Source organism: Engystomops pustulosus, chromosome 3 (assembly GCF_040894005.1).
Source record: "Engystomops pustulosus chromosome 3, aEngPut4.maternal, whole genome shotgun sequence".
NCBI lineage: Eukaryota > Metazoa > Chordata > Amphibia > Anura > Leptodactylidae > Engystomops > Engystomops pustulosus.
This window is the reverse complement of record NC_092413.1, coordinates 215,792,520-215,808,917: the sequence shown is the minus strand read 5'-3', so window position 1 is coordinate 215,808,917 and position 16,398 is coordinate 215,792,520. Positions and strand designations below refer to the sequence as shown.

The 16,398-nt window shown below is 44.7% G+C and overlaps 1 protein-coding gene across 1 annotated transcript in view; it reads right to left on the bottom strand.

Moving 5' to 3' along the window:
- PAQR8 (progestin and adipoQ receptor family member 8) overlaps nucleotides 1-1,815 on the bottom strand; it is a 43,673-nt gene extending 41,858 nt beyond the window's left edge. The window contains exon 1 of the mRNA XM_072143795.1: nucleotides 1,698-1,815. The gene's annotated coding sequence lies outside the window, so the exon portion shown is untranslated. The remainder of the gene's footprint in view (nucleotides 1-1,697) is intronic.
- Nucleotides 1,816-16,398: the final 14,583 nt, after the last annotated feature.

The following is a 16,398-nucleotide window of genomic DNA, read 5'->3' as shown; positions in this document are numbered from 1 at the left end:
ATGTACACAGTGACTGCACCAGCAGCAGAATAGTGAGTACAGCTCTGGGGTATAATACAGGATGTAACTCAGGATTAGTACAGGATAAGTAATGTCATGTATGTACACAGTGGCTGCACCAGCAGCAGAATAGTGAGTGCAGCTCTGGGGTATAATATAGGATGTAACTCAGGATCTGTACAGGATAAGTAATGTCATGTATGTACACAGTGACTGCACCAGCAGCAGAATAGTGAGTGCAGCTCTGGAGTATAATACAGGATGTAACTCAGGATCAGTACAGGATAAGTAATGTCATGTATGTACACAGTGGCTGCACCAGCAGCAGAATAGTGAGTGCAGCTCTGGTGTATAATACGGGATGTAACTCAGGATCAGTACAGGATAAGTAATGTCATGTATGTACACAGTGACTGCACCAGCAGCAGAATAGTGAGTGCAGCTCTGGGGTATAATACAGGATGTAACTCAGGATCAGTACAGGATAAGTAATGTCATGTATGTACACAGTGACTGCACCAGCAGCAGAATAGTGAGTGCAGCTCTGGAGTATAATACAGGATGTAACTCAGGATCAGTGCAGGATAAGTAATGTCATGTATGTACACAGTGACTGCACCAGCAGCAGAATAGTGAGTGCAGCTCTGGAGTATAATACAGGATGTAACTCAGGATCAGTACAGGATAAGTAATGTTTGGTATGTGCACACTGACTGCACCAGCAGCAGAATAGTGAGTGCAGCTCTGGGGTATAATATGGGATGTAACTCAGGATCAGTACAGGATAAGTAATGTCATGTATGTACACAGTGACTGCACCAGCAGCAGAATAGTGAGTACAGCTCTGGGGTATAATACAGGATGTAACTCAGGATTAGTACAGGATAAGTAATGTCATGTATGTACACAGTGACTGCACCAGTAGAATCCTATAAAGTAAGATAGATCTGCAGTATTATAAACCTGAATAAATGATATTTGATATGTGACAGTAAACCTTATAGTGGAGTAGGAGTCTTATAAGATGATCAGATATTATCTCTAACACCTCCGAGCTTCTCGGTATTGAGAGATGAGAGATAAAGTGGAAATCATGGGGGAAGGGAGTTTTCTGGGCTCTTTTCTGCAATGGCCTCTGCTCAGGCTAAAATGGATGATACCAGGGAATAATAGCTTGCATGAAATTGAGATGCTTGCTTGTCTTATGGCTTGGTAGGGGTTGTGATTATCTCCTATTATGTGGTTGTTATGACTGGTTATGACAACTTTTCCCATGCCCCAAGGTTAAGTAGAGCGGACAGCTGTCCGGGGGACCCCCATACAGTCCTATCTGCTGAGGACCTCTGATTCTCATTAACTATGCAGATTTGCATTAAAATCACAAACTTATAGATTTGATTCAAATTTCCCCCAAACAACATGGCAACATAGAGAAAACATTATAACTCACAAAGGAACTGGACCACACCTGCCCCAGAACATCTTCCTGCGTGAACCAAATGAATGATTGAGTAATGATGTTCTGCAGCAGCAGGGAGCACACACACCATCGCAAACATACAACACGGGAATGAGTGATATGAAGACAACAAGTGTCTTGGAGCAGATGCGAGATGTAATGGAGGAGAACAACAATAATCTGCCTGGTTCACACTGACATCGCTGACATGAGAAGTGTGAGACAAGGGGTACAATACCTTCCCGCTGTACCGGCAGAGTTCGGGCTGACCCTCCAGGGGCTGTCAGATTGGGCTAAGTAGCCAGGCTGAGTGTTCAGCCAGAAGCAGATAGCAAACAGGGTGTGTTTAGGAGAAGTGAGACAGAAGAGGAGGCGGGAGGAGGCAGCAGCGGATCACATCACCACCAGATACAATGTAACACAATCCACAACTTCCTTATAGCATCATAACACTGCTGGGTACACTGCCACACTGTACACAACTACCGCACTACAAACATCTACAGATCTACAACTGTAACAAACTGTGTCATGACCAGTGTGACTCCATGTACAACTCCTCATCTGTTACATATCACTACCAGACACATTATAACACAATCCACAACTTCCTCATAGCATCATCACACTGCTAGGTACACCGCCACACTGTACACAACTACCGCACTACAATGTAACAACATATGAGAGTCTCTAACTGTAACATGTTACTAAAAGCAACAATGTAACACAATACTAAAGCAACAAATTGTATAATCTTATGGCAATATACACCATGACTCCATGTACAACTCCTCAAGCATAACATATCACCAACAGATACAATGTAACCAACGTATAGATGGCTCCAACTGTAACACATTACTAGCAGCATCAATGTAACAAAATACGAAAGCCCCAGAATGTTCATGTTACAGACGGATACAGTGTAACTCCAAGTACAACTCCTCAACTGTAACACATCACCAATAACTGTCAGGATCAGCGGTAGTGGATCCTCTGGACCACCGCGGACGAAGATGTAAGGCGACACCTGAGATGGGAGTCTAAGTGGTACCCGATTTTCACCAGAGCCCGCCGCAAAGCGAGTTGGACTTGCTGCGGCGTGGTACCACCAGGTCGTTCCACAAGAGTGGCTTTGTCCATGGTGGCGGCCAAGGCGAGGTTGAGACAGACAGCACGGAATCAGAATCGGGAACGTAGCGGATGTCAGGACAGGCAGCACGGGATCAGAGTCCGAAACGGAATCGAGGTCACAACGGGAAATCACTATAAACGCAGAGGACATAGAAACAAGCTTTCTTAATGGCAAGGAGGCACAAATATCAGGCAGGGGACACAGGAAGGGGCTGGAATGTAAGCAGAACGGGTGTCAATTATCGGCGCATTGGCCCTTTAAATCTCAAGAAGCCAGAACGTGCACCCTAGGTTGCGGGAATGCGCGTTCCGTACTGCCGGCTTCAGCGCTGGATGGAGGCAAGGTGAGCGATCCGGCGGGGGTCCAAGAGTGCGGAGAGGGGCATGGGTGTGTCTGCGACCTGGGACGTGAGTAGCAGGGGCACCAGTGACAGTAATACAATCCTGCAACACAAAACTGCAAAAATTTACACAATACAAAAGCAAGAAACTGTATCATTTTACAGCAAGATACAGTGTGACTCTATGTACAACTGCTCATCTGTAACATATCATTACCACATACAAAGTACAACAATCCACAACTTCATATTACTACAGTATACATATTGCTACCGTGTACATATTACTACCATATAAAGTGAAACACAATCCACAACTTTCCAACGGCATCATAACACTGTTAGGTACACGGCCACACTGTACACAACTACCGCACTACAATGTAACACCATATAAAAGTCTCCAACAGCAACAACATAACACAACACAATAGCCCCAAACTCCAAGTACAACTCCTCAACTGTAACACATCAACACCAGATAGATTGTAACACAATATAAAGATTTCCAACTGTAACGCGGCACCATAAGCATCGAGTTAACATAATATACAAATCTTCAATTATAACATCACAACCAGATACAAAGTAACATAAAAGTCTCAATTGTAATACATCATTACGGGCAGTAATATATCGCTACCAGATACAATGTAACACAATATAGAAATCCCCAACTTTACCACTGTAGTATATAACAATATAAAAGTTTAAACTGTAACATGTCTCTATTCGAAAAATGTTACAGCCGGATAGTGTGTGAGTCCATGTACAACTCCTCAATTGCAGCATATTTCTACCAAATACAGTATAAAAACACAATCCACAACTTTCCCAAAGTATCATAAACACTGCAATGTACACCGCACAGTATACACCGCTACCGTACTACACCGTAACAACGTATAAGAGCCTCCAACTGTAATATGTTACTAACAGCAACAATGTAACACAGTAAGCAACAAACCTTTTCATGTTACAACCAGCAGGACTCCTTGTACAGCTCCTCAACCATAACATATCACTGCCAGATACTGTGTAACACAATATAGAAGTATAGAAGATGTAACATGTCATACCACAGTCTCCTGCTATCAGATACAATGCTACACAGCTCAAACATTTCTGTCTTTTGTACTGTAGTGTAACATAGCACAACAATCAGGTACAAGGCTATACAAGGCTACGCGGACTAAGGGTCCGCGGATCGCACTTTAGTTGGATTTTCCACCGTTTTCGGGATTTGCGCCGCTGTGACAGGTATTTAACTGGGGATTATGTAGCACGCGATCGGATTCTGGCATGACTGCACTGGCTTTCATACGACAGAAATCGGGGGTATGCCATCAGACGATCCGACTGAGCGCGGGATTTAACTTTCAATTTGTGTCGCAAGATCAAGCACTTACATGCACCAGGAAGAAGATGGTGAACTCCTCCGGACCTGAGCGGGGAAGCGACACATGCATGATATCGGGCGAATGATCTTGTGAATCGCGGCAGAGTGCATTCCGGTTGGACAATGCACTTTCGGGGAACGCGTCAGGACAGGTAAGTAAATGTGCCCCAATATTTAGCTCCAGCCCTGAGGTTTACAAATACAGAAGCAGTTTTAAAACTAAATGTATCATGTTTCTGCAAAGTTCTGACTTTAAACATGTCCAGTTCAAGATATTCTGGAAGGTCCTGGTCCATTAAGTTTAGCTTTCTCTTAGTATAAAGTAGAGTTTGTATATGTCGTAAGCAATAGGTCATATATTTTACTTCCTCTATTGTAAATATCCAGTTCAAATTTTGCCCCTGAGGAACTCTGCCAGTCTCCAAACCTAAAGCTCATAGATACAAAATCTACATAATACATTTTACGTCCATTATACATGCCTAGTTCAGACTCCACCCCTGAGGAGCACTTTTAGTTTCTACCCCTGAGTTAAGCAAATACAACATTCCTTAAAAACATATGTATTTTATTTCTGTGAATTCTCACTTATATACATTTGGCTTCTATAAGACATTTCTAGTTTAGAAAATCCTGGAAGCTTCAGGGCCTTGAAAGGAACAATCGAGTCACGGCTGATTAATTGAATTCTTCCTTGTGCAGGGCCTGCTGGGAGGAGGAGCTGGACTCTAGGTTCTAGGAATACAATGAAAATGAGTCCTGCTCCTCCGTTCAGGTCCTGCACCATACATCAAGCAATTAGCTTAGATTTACGTGTTCCTTTAAGTTCAGCTTTCTCTTAGGATACTATTGGCTTCATGCATGTTGTAGGCTATAGATGCATGTCATACTTCCTCTATGTTTAATAACCTCTTGTACTGTGGCTCTCTATAGAGTAACTATGGAAATACTTCTTTGATCCTCCCATTACTGCAGAGATAAAAAGGGAACAAAGCACCCATCAGGAAGAGGATGATGATGATATCACATTTTTATCAAAACTAATTTACATGTGGAAATGTGGGGGAGCCATTTTTTCCACTATCATGCAAATTATACTTCACCATCTGTGCCCAGGTCTCCTACGTGGAGTACGGTAACTTATGAGATATGTGCATAGAAAAATATGGGATACAGTTATCCTGAAATTTAGTAAGACAAAGGGGCTCATTTACTGAGGGTCCGCCGGACGTTCCGTTTTGCTTCGAATTGCCCCGGGATTTTGGTGCACGAAATCGGATTTTGGCGCATCGGCGCCGTCTTGCACGCAACCCTAATCGGGGGGGGCGGGGGGGGGGGCGGGCCGTCGGACGGATTCGGACAAACCGCAGAATTTTAAAACGCGATTGTGTCGCAAGATCAAGCTCTCCCGTGCACCGGGAAGAAGCAGGTGAACTCCGGAGGACCTCGGCGGGAAAGCAACGGATGCAGGAACTCAGACACATGATCTTCATGAATCACGCTGGACCTGAATCATCGTCGGGCAACGCGCCGCGGGACCGGGTAAGTAAATCTGCCTCATACAATTCAATACCTGTCCATTCTGGAACCCACATCCCTCACCTAATTACTAAGGTTGATAACAGAGAGCAACAAACCATTAACTACTGACCAAGCAAGAACAATACATTTTAAAGGGGATGTCAACAACTTTACTGCCAGGGGGGGGTTGGAAATTAATTTTGTTACATCAATTTGTTGGGTTGTTCCTCTGTTATTCCTTGTGGAAACATGTTGCTTATAGGTGGAGCTAGTGGGCATGTGTGACGCTCCAGCTCTAAAATTGTCCAGTAAGCACCGGCAATATCAGTCTTTGTTAGGGTCATGCTCCTTTTATAAGGGGGAATAGGATTACCCATTTGTCGAATTATTCAGAAATTTTGATTAACATAAGAACTTCATAATGTAAAGTATAAAAATATAAGTATCAGAATTGTAATTTTTGGGGGGATATACAAATATGTACTGAAATATGTCAGGAGAGGTGACATTTTTTAGTAAACGTGTAGAAAAGTTAAAGCTGTTCATATTCTATTCAATTAGGAGACTGTCACTTTCTTCAAAACTTTTGCTCTGAGTTTTCCTTTGAAGAGATTTTAGCGGATTCTTCCGTCTTCCTACATGGAAAGCTTTGAACGAGGCCGCCTCTTCCCACAGCTTCATCATATTCGCTGTATGTGACAGATCCAGCACTTCATATGTGGCAGCGAAACCTCATTTTCCATTTACTGCTGGAATATTCTTGTTAGTTTTTGATGGAAAAAAAACTTATTTCACAGAGGCAGCTGCTGCACCAAAAACATGAGTTTTGTCTCCATATTTCCTCTTATTTCTCTATTATCGAGCCATATTCCTGTACTGCCCTCAGTATATAGTAGCTCATTTATCACTAGTAGCTCATTTATATCCTTCCCACACATTTAATCCAGGTCTACATTAAATAAAGTCCTGATGATCTTGTGCTAATCTGCAGTGTAAAGCATGGTGGACACGATGCAGCAGCCTATGTCAGTTCGGAGGGAGGCGCTAAATCAGCAAGTAACCATCACTTATGCCCTGGATTCATAAATTGGTGTGTGAAAATTGCCATAAGGGTGTCACTCTTTGTCTGAACCGCCCTTCTGGCGTCTCTTTGTGAAATGGACATGCTAAATGCCAGTCATGTCCCTTTTGTTGTGAAGTGACAAGCACACACATGTAATGTGTCATTGCTACAAATAAAATGTCAAACATCCATGGTGATTTTCCTTTTTTTTCCTCTCATTTTCAAAGCCTTTTAGCAGTAAGGCCCACCTGTTGTCTTTGACCAATCAGAGCCAAGCTTTCATTTTTCCACTGCAGTTTCAGAAATGAAAGCTGAGCTTTGATTGGTTGCTTGGGGTAAAACAAACAGTCTTGCTGTGAGACAAATTTGAGGCCTACTGCAATGTAAACACACACAAATTCTATAACTGCTCCATAATTTATAGCAAACTAAAGGGCAAAAGATGAAGAATACTATGCTGTATCAATCTCTTTTTGTCTTTTAGTAAGAAATGTGTGAAAATTTTTCCAAAATGGCCAAAATGTTGAGGAAGGAGATGTCAGCAGTGAACAACAACCCAATTTTACATTCTGTTATCAACAAGGCAAGCCCATTTCCTCTTTAGTTAATGTACCAAGTCGTCCCGGAGTCTCAGAGGTTCTGGTCGTATTAAAAATACTACAAAATTTGCTGTATTTCTTACAATATTGGACAAGAAAGAGAGATAGACGTGTGGTGTGGGTCCCTAATGGTCAGAATACATAACAAGCGGCAGTGACAGCCACATGACAGCTCACAGCACTGTTACCTAGTCGACCAGCTGGTGGAATTGCCCTTGAAGCATTTGGCACATGACAATATGACAACTCTCTTTCGAAATAATAAAAGAAGTAACATGTGTAAGGTCATTCAGGAACAATAACACTATGTGACTCTCCCTGAAATAACATTACTGTAAGAAACCTCGATCACTGATTTCTGTATGTGCTAAAATCGCACCACATGAAGATGACAGTGAACTTTTATGTTGTTGTGGTACAGAAAGTCCGGTCAGCGTGGTTCGTGGTTAGAACCAGTATGAACTGTACTGGTGTTGCGTAAAAATCTGGAAACATTCAGCGATGATAGTTGGCAAACTTTAGTGAGTACGCAAGCAGGAACGCCCCATGGTGACCCATTCTGCCAGCGGCTGTGCCCCTTCATGCCCCCTCCACACCCACATGGCGCGGAGGTGGCCAGAAAGTAAGTCATATGATATAATGTCTAAATACTATCACCATCTGTTTGGCAAATAACAATGCTGCATAGTGTCACCACACATATACAAAATTTAAACAATGCTTACATCTACCACCAGGATGAAGGACTGTAAACTAAGTGCACTGACATACAGTGAAGAACACTCGACTTACATACGACCCCTAGTTACAAACGGACCTCTGGTTGTTGGTAATTTACTCTACTTTAGTCCTAGGCTACAATGATCAGCTGTAACAGTTATCACAGGTGTCTGTAATAAAGCTTTATTGTTAATCCATGATTCTTATGACAACCCAACATTTTTAAAATCCAATTGTCACAAAGACCAAAAAAAAGTTCTGGCTGGGATTACAATGATAAAATATACAGTTCCGACTTACATACAAATTCAACTTAAGAACAAACCTACAGACACTATCTTGTATGTAACCCGGGGACTGCCTGTACTTGTGCTCGCACCCTCTGGCAGGATCTGCTCTTCTTTAGTTTCCTATGCCCTGTTTTTTAAGAAAAAAAAAGGCTTTAAAGATTATGCAAATGAGTTTAAGGGGCTCCAGGCTCCATTAACCCTTATGGAGCCCAGAGCCCTTTAGGCTTATCTGCATAATTTTAGAAGCCTTTTTTGTAAAAACCGGGGCATAAGAAACTAAAAGAGGAGCAGAGTATGTCAATGTGCTTGGTTTACAATCCTTCATCCTGGTGGTAGATTTCCTTCAAAAAAACATCCTCATTCCATATTCATCATAGACTAGTCATACAATACTACTATTCAGTGCTCAAATAATACCATCCTACAGTACTGTAATATCACCATGCTCAAAATATACCCCATAGAGCAGTGATGGCGAACCTTTTAGAGATCGAGTGCCCAAACTTCAACAAAGACCCGCTTATTTATCGCAAAGTGCCAACACAGAAATTTAATTTGTGATTTATACTCCCTTCTCTATCACAGTTTTCATGGATACCTGCACCCTGAGGACACAAATAAAGCAGAAAATAGTCCCAGGTAGAGCTGTCACTTTAAAATAGCTCTGTGCACAGCAAGTCCTGGGCTGTCTGGGACTGCAGGCAGAAACCTGGATTCCTCTCTGGTGATGGCCTGAGTGCCCACAGAAAGGGCTCAGAGTGCCACCTCTGGCACCCGTGCCATAGGTTCGCCATCACTGCCATAGAGTGTTGAAATAATCATAATACAGAGCTTAGCTACACTGTGAGAGTAAACCACTAGGGGTGTAACTTAATAGTTTGGTGGGCTCAGGACCCAGGAAAATTAGGGGCCGATAAGGTGTCTCTTCCCCATATAGTACTTTAAATAATACATTATAGTTCTAAGGTCCAATAGAACTTTTTCATTGGTCCCTTTTTAATTCTACAGTTGATACAGTTGTGACAATGGGGGTGGTCTAGTAGTTTGTTTGAACTTTTCCTAATGGACTTTATTGGTCAGTGGGAGCCTTTCAGATAATAATACTGTACTGGATTGTTCTGGGGTCCTAGCTTGTAGCTGTAGGCCTCATAGGAGCAACATACAATATGGTATATATAATATTATGTGCTTTTTTGAAAGAATTCCCATGGACTCGCACTCAGGTCACTGACTACAAGTCAGTCTCTGGAGGAGAACATAAGGGGTTCTGGGATCTTAAAGTGGTGACAAAAGCTCCATTCAGGCATCGCTAAGGTGCTTATTTCCATGGACCATGAGAGAGGGCGTAGGAGGTATTGTGTGATGGTGGGGCCCGCTGGCCGCTCCGCCTTACACTTCATTCATTATAACCAACCCTGGACGTCCTCCAAGGCCAAAGCCGGTGCACGGTGTCAGAGCTGAAAGCCTTGAACGGCCTTTTATTCCCAAGGCTACTGGAGTTCAAGCTGAGCTGTTCCTGCACTTCACAAGCCTTCTCCTGTACTTCTCCGCATATTTTCCTCTTCCTAGACCTACAGGGAAGGAGAAATAGCAAAAGAAGAGGGGTTAAGGAATTTTCTTAGTGTTAGCGTTTCCTGAGGCCCATACAGTAACTCCATTGTCACCATGAGTTCCCTGCACTGTAATGGGGCTGAAACCGTAGTATAAGTAATTGCTGGGTTATAGTCACCCCAGGAATAGTCTTATAGAGGGTTTTCCTTTATATAACAAAACCTCTACAGAAGTGGCACTACTCCATTATGGGTTTCTGTCCCATAAACATCTACTGGCCCATAAAATAGGCTTGTTGGGTAGGAATCTGGAGACCCAGAGGGAAGAGTCACAGTCTAGTAATTGTAGATACATAATAATTATGAGACTTAAGCTTTACTTATATATCGGCATTATATTCTGCAGTACTATACAAATCATGGGGAGCATGTACAAATAAAATAAGACACTACAGAGTGATAACACAATCAGATGAAACAACAGGAATAAGGGTCCTGCTCGCCAGAGCTTACAGACTGAGAGGATGAAGGGGGACACAGACGGTGACTTGTACAACGGTCCAGCCATTCTTTAACCTCTTACCGACGTGTGACTTATTAGTATGGGCTGAGCCCTCTCCATACATGGTGGGTGTTGTCAGGATTCAGGGGTAGTGGACCCACTGAACCACCACGTTCAACGACATAAGCCGATACCTGGGATTGGAGTCTCGGTGGTACCCGGTTTTCACCAAACCCCCCCCCAGCAAAGCAGGATGGTCTTGTTGTGGCCATCAGGTCACTCCACAGGTACGACTTTGTGCGCTGTGTTTGCCAAGGTGAGGTACAGAATTGTTAGGCAGAGACACAGTCTGGGGCAGGCAGGAGGTTAGGACAGGCAGCATGGGATCAGAGTCAGGGATGTAGCGGAAGGTCAGGACAGGCGGTAGAGAATCGCGGTCAGGAACGCAGCAGAAGGTCACAACAAGGAATCACTAAATCATAGGAGTAAAACCAGGAAGTTTTATCTCAGGCATAAGGCTCAAAGATCCGGCAGGGGGCAGTGGAAGAGGCAGCTCATTTATTAGAGCAGGGGACCAGCCAGCTGAAACGCCACTTTTTTTGGCCAATTTGCAACATATATAAAACTTTTAAAAAAGCAAACAAAAGTTTGTAAAGTCCACAAAATGGTAGGAATGAAAATGTCATCTCCCCAACTATCCTCCCCCCACTGGCCCGTATAATTTGCTCCCCCAGTTTAGTAATATAAGCTGATTCCAGACAATAAGATCTGCAGATGACTTGTACCCGTGTAAACAGACAGCGAGGGATTGGCACAGAGTCCAATATAGCGATAAACCCTGGCGTCAAGACTATAATTTTTCATCTCAATTAATTCTCTGTTGGCGCAATAGGAACAACTGAGGATACAAACAACTAATGGAAACTCCAGGCCTGTGGGAGGCGAGTGTTTATTCGTGTGTTTGCTGCCGCAGATAAGTCAATGACGTCGTCCTGGTACCCTATGGGGAGCGCGAGGTTTGGCAAATACTGAATTACTTATTTGTTTAATGACAGGAGGAGATGTGATTCAATAGGCGACTCCAAATACAATCCATATAAATATTAATGCTGCAATTATCAGTATTTATTATTCAGTAATTTCCTTTGAATTTAGGGTGGAGCACGATTTTAATATTTCCTCTACACTGGAAGAACGTGACAGCCAAGCGGAGAACATTGCTGACAGATATTTGGCTTCTACATTACTACCTTCTTAATCTTTGACCTGACTACAGTACAAGTAACAACTATAATAATACCAACCCTTATACAAGAAGGTTCTATTATACTAACACCTTCAAATATCATAATATAACTACAATAATACTGCCCCCTACAGGGTCGGACTGGCAGTCCACCGTTGGGCCGCTGAATCCACCAGTGTGCTCTGACTTCTGGCACTATGGCAAGAGGCTTCTGTCCCTACCCATAGTATGACCCTGCCAGTGGCTGCAATATTACTGGATGCGGCAGGCTATATACTAGGGGGCATGAGCTAGCAAGCTATATACTAGGGGGCATGGGCTGGCAGGCTATATACTAGGGGGCATGGGCTGGCAGGCTATATACTGGGGGGTATGGGCTGGCTAGCTATATACTAGGAGGCAGAATAGCTATAAACTGGTGGACAGGGGGCTGAATAACTATATAATGGGTGGCAGGGGGCTGGCTGGCTATATACTAGAAGGGCATAGGCTGGGCATACTCAGGCAGGGGGCTGACTACATACTAGGGGGCATGGACTGGCAGGCTATATACTGGGGAGCATGGGCTGGCAGGCTATACACTAGGGGGCATGAGCTAGCAAGCTATATACTAGGGGGCATGGGCTGGCAGGCTATATACTAGGGGGCATGGGCTGGCTGGCTATATACTGGAGGGGGGTATGGGCTGGCTAGCAATATACTAGGAGGCAGAATAGCTATATACTGGGGGGGGGGCAGGGGGCTGAATAGCTATATACTGGGTGGCAGGGGGCTGGCTATATACTAGAAGGGCAAGGCACTGGCTATATACTAGGGGGCAAGGGGCTGGCTGGCTGGCTATATACTGGGGGTATGGGCCGGCTATATACTAGGGGGCTGAATAGCTATACACTGGGGGGGCATAGGGCTGGCTATACACAAGGGGGCAGGGGGGTGGCTGGCTTTATACTATAAGGGCAAGGGGCTGGCTATATACTAGGGGGAAGGGGTTGGCTAGCTATATACTAGGGGGCAAGGGGATGGCTAGCTATATACTAGGGGGCATGGGCTGGCAGGCTATATAATGGGGAGCAGGGGCTGCTGGCTATATACTACGGGGTAAGAGGTTGGCAGGCTATTTGCTATATACTGGGGTCAGGGGGCCGGCTGGCTACAAACTAGGGGGCAAGGGTCTGACAGGCTATATACTAAGGAGCATGGGTTGGCTGGCTATATACTGAAAAGCAGGGGCTGCTGGCTATATACTAGGGGGCAAGAGGTTGGCAGGCTATATACTGGGGCCAGAGGGCTGGCTATATACTAGGGGGCAAGAGGTTGGCAGGCTATATACTGGGGTCAGGGGGCTGGCTGGCTATATACTTGGGGGAAGGGGCTGGCAGGCTATATACTGGGGGCAAGGGGCTGCCTGGCTATATACTAGAGGGCGAGGGCCTGGCAAGCTATATACTGGGTGAAGGCTGCGACCAATGCATTTCCCACCCTAGGCTTATACTAGAGTCAATAGGTTTTCCCAGTTTTTTGTGTTAAAATTAGGTACCTCGGCTTATACTCGAGTATGTACAGTAAGTACATTTTGTATAAAATAATTCATTCGGCAGCAGTGGGTATAAAAAGAATAGGGAGATTCTTATAAAAAAAACATTCTTTAGTAGGAGCACTGTATAAAAATAATTAGAAGGGGCGTGAAATAGGTAAACTAAATTACTAAAGGGGGACATGTATAAAATAATTCACAAGGGAACAATATATTAGGTAATTAATTGGGGGGGCGCACAATTTTTATTTTCCTTAGATTCATTATAAGTAGATTCCTTAGCAGCACAGTGTGGGACATTTCTGCTATTCAGGTGACATTATACTGTAAGTAACTGTGGGTGCAGTGAGGCGGATGTGCTGCCCGGATTAGCCACAAAATTCTGCAACAAGATTTTACACAAATTCTGGACCCAAAGGAGAAGACATGTCACTTGCAAGGAACTAGATCCTACTTCTTCCTGTGTCAGATCAGTATTGTAGTCACTGAACAACCTTCTAGTGTGAGACCGCTCTCTGCTTATGCACTGTTATATCTATAGGGTCAGAGAGCCAAGCGTGACTTATACATGAGGTGAGGTGACCCCAGGTGTGGGGTTATTGTTATGAGTTCTTGTAAAGGTTTCAACATTTCCTTATTTGTAGGTTAGTGTGGAGTCCGATTGGAACACTAACCACAGCCTGGCCACCAGGTAACTCTTACACCATCCCTAACCACAGCCCAGCTACCAGGGAACTCTTACACCATCCCTAACCACAGCCCAGCCACCAGGTAACTCTTATACCATTCCTAACCACAGGCCAGCCACCAGGGAACTCTTACACCATCCCTAACCACAGCCCAGCCACCAGGTAACTCTTATACCATTCCTAACCACAGCCCGGCCACCAGGTAACTCTTACACTATCCCTAACCCCAGCCCAGCCACCAGGTAACTCTTACACCATCCCTAACCACAGCCCGGCCACCAGGTAACTCTTACACCATCCCTAACCACAGCCTGGCCACCAGGTAACTCTTACACCATCCCTACCCACAGCCCAGCCACCAGGTAACTCTTACACCATCCCTACCCACAGCCTGGCCACCAGGTAACTCTTACACCATCCCTAACCACAGCCCGGCCACCAGGTAACTCTTATACCATTCCTAACATCATTGCCCTGAAATAACGGGATAAAGGGATTAGGGATTTTCCTTCACTGCTCCCACTAGTTCTTAGAAATTCCCTTATCCCAGAATATTTCTATGTAGTTGTAGGTGGGCCCCCAAAATCTATTTCCCTAGTGGGCCCCAGGTACCCTATTCCGACCCTGACCACCTGTGTAGACCGCAGTGTGATAGATAGTACATGGTAAGTGTCTTAGTCTTAGATGTTACACCTTACACCTCTGTCTCACAAATAACTGTAATCACATGCTTTATATGGTATATAAGAGTAATTAGTGGGATGGTATCAGTAAGCTCCTCCCCCCCTGACTCATGTAGTAATTAGTACTTACACTCACCTAATAACACCTTACTATATCCAGCGCCGTGTACACCTCCAGGGTTATGTTATAGCAGTCTCCTGCAGTCAATATGTATTCAGTATTTCTATTTAGTGTTCTGCCAGGAGTGAGGGCATGAGATGTATGGATGGATGGATGTACACATAGACAAAAAATTTACTACATCAAGAAGGAATTGTTGAATGAAAGAAAAAGTTTATTGGGGAAAATTACTATAGAGAGGCTGTAAGACCCAGTTAGCGCTTCCAGGTTCTGGATGGCTCCATCTGCAGCTGAAAGCTGTGGGCAAGAGAGGAGACAAGGGTCCTCCTATCACTACTAGGGGTGACTGTCCTATGTCATGGCCCCCACATCATCTCACCAGCAGGGGGCAGTGTGTCCTCCTATCACTACTAGGGGTGACCTACTATCCTATACCATGGCCCCCACATCATCACACCAGCAGGGGGAAGAGTGTCCTCCTATCACTACTAGGGGTGACCGTCCTATACCATGGCCTCTTCATCATCTCACCAGCAGGGGGCAGTGTGTCCTCCTATCACTTCTGGGGGTGACCATCCTATACCATGGCTCCTACATCATCACACCAGCAGGGGGCAGTGTGTCCTCCTATCACTTCTGGGGTTGACCATCCTATACCATGGCTCCTACATCATATATAGCCTGCCCGCTAGTATATATCCAGCCCCCTGCCCCCTAGTATATAGCCAGCCCCCTGCCCCCTCGTATATATAGCCTGCTCCCTAGTATATAGCCAGCCCCCTGCCCCCTAGTATATAGCCAGCCCCTGCCCCCTAGTATATAGCCATCCCCTGCCCCCTAGTATATAGCCAGCCCCCTGCCCCCTCGTGTATATATATAGCCAGCCCCCTGCCCCCTCGTATATATAGCCTGCCCCCTGCCCCCTAGTATATAGCCAGCCCCCTGCCGCCTCGTATATATAGCCTGCTCCCTAGTATATAGGCAGTCCACTGCCCCCCGCCCAGCCTATAAAAAAAACCCTCTTAACTCACTTTTACGACGCCCCCCGCAGGTCCTCTTCTGTCTTCTGATCCTCCGGCTTTGGGTCCCCGCGCGCTTGCTGATGGCAAGCGGCTGATGTCATGGTGTATGCAACGGCAGCGCGCAGAGACAGAAGCGGACCTGCAGGGGGCGTCAGAAGGACCGCCATTGCCATCTATGGGGGCGGTCGCATATGCATCCCCACAGACGCCCATGTGAATGTACCCTAATACTAATAGCATGAGCCGGACTGAGCCCTGGTCCACAAGGATCACTGTAGAACTGTCTCATCATAAACTTTGCCTCGTGTTTGGTTTTATGTGGGAATATACTGCCCCCTAGTGGCCATGATCTGCTGATATCATCACGATACATGATGTAGAGAGGGCGGATGTTGAACTTTTACTTTGTTTCGCCAGGGTGTGTAATAATTAGGGATCTGCATATGTATAGATATATTTACTCATTTTGTATAACAAATATGTGAAGTAGTTTTAGAGAAACCTGTAAAGTATACAAAAACC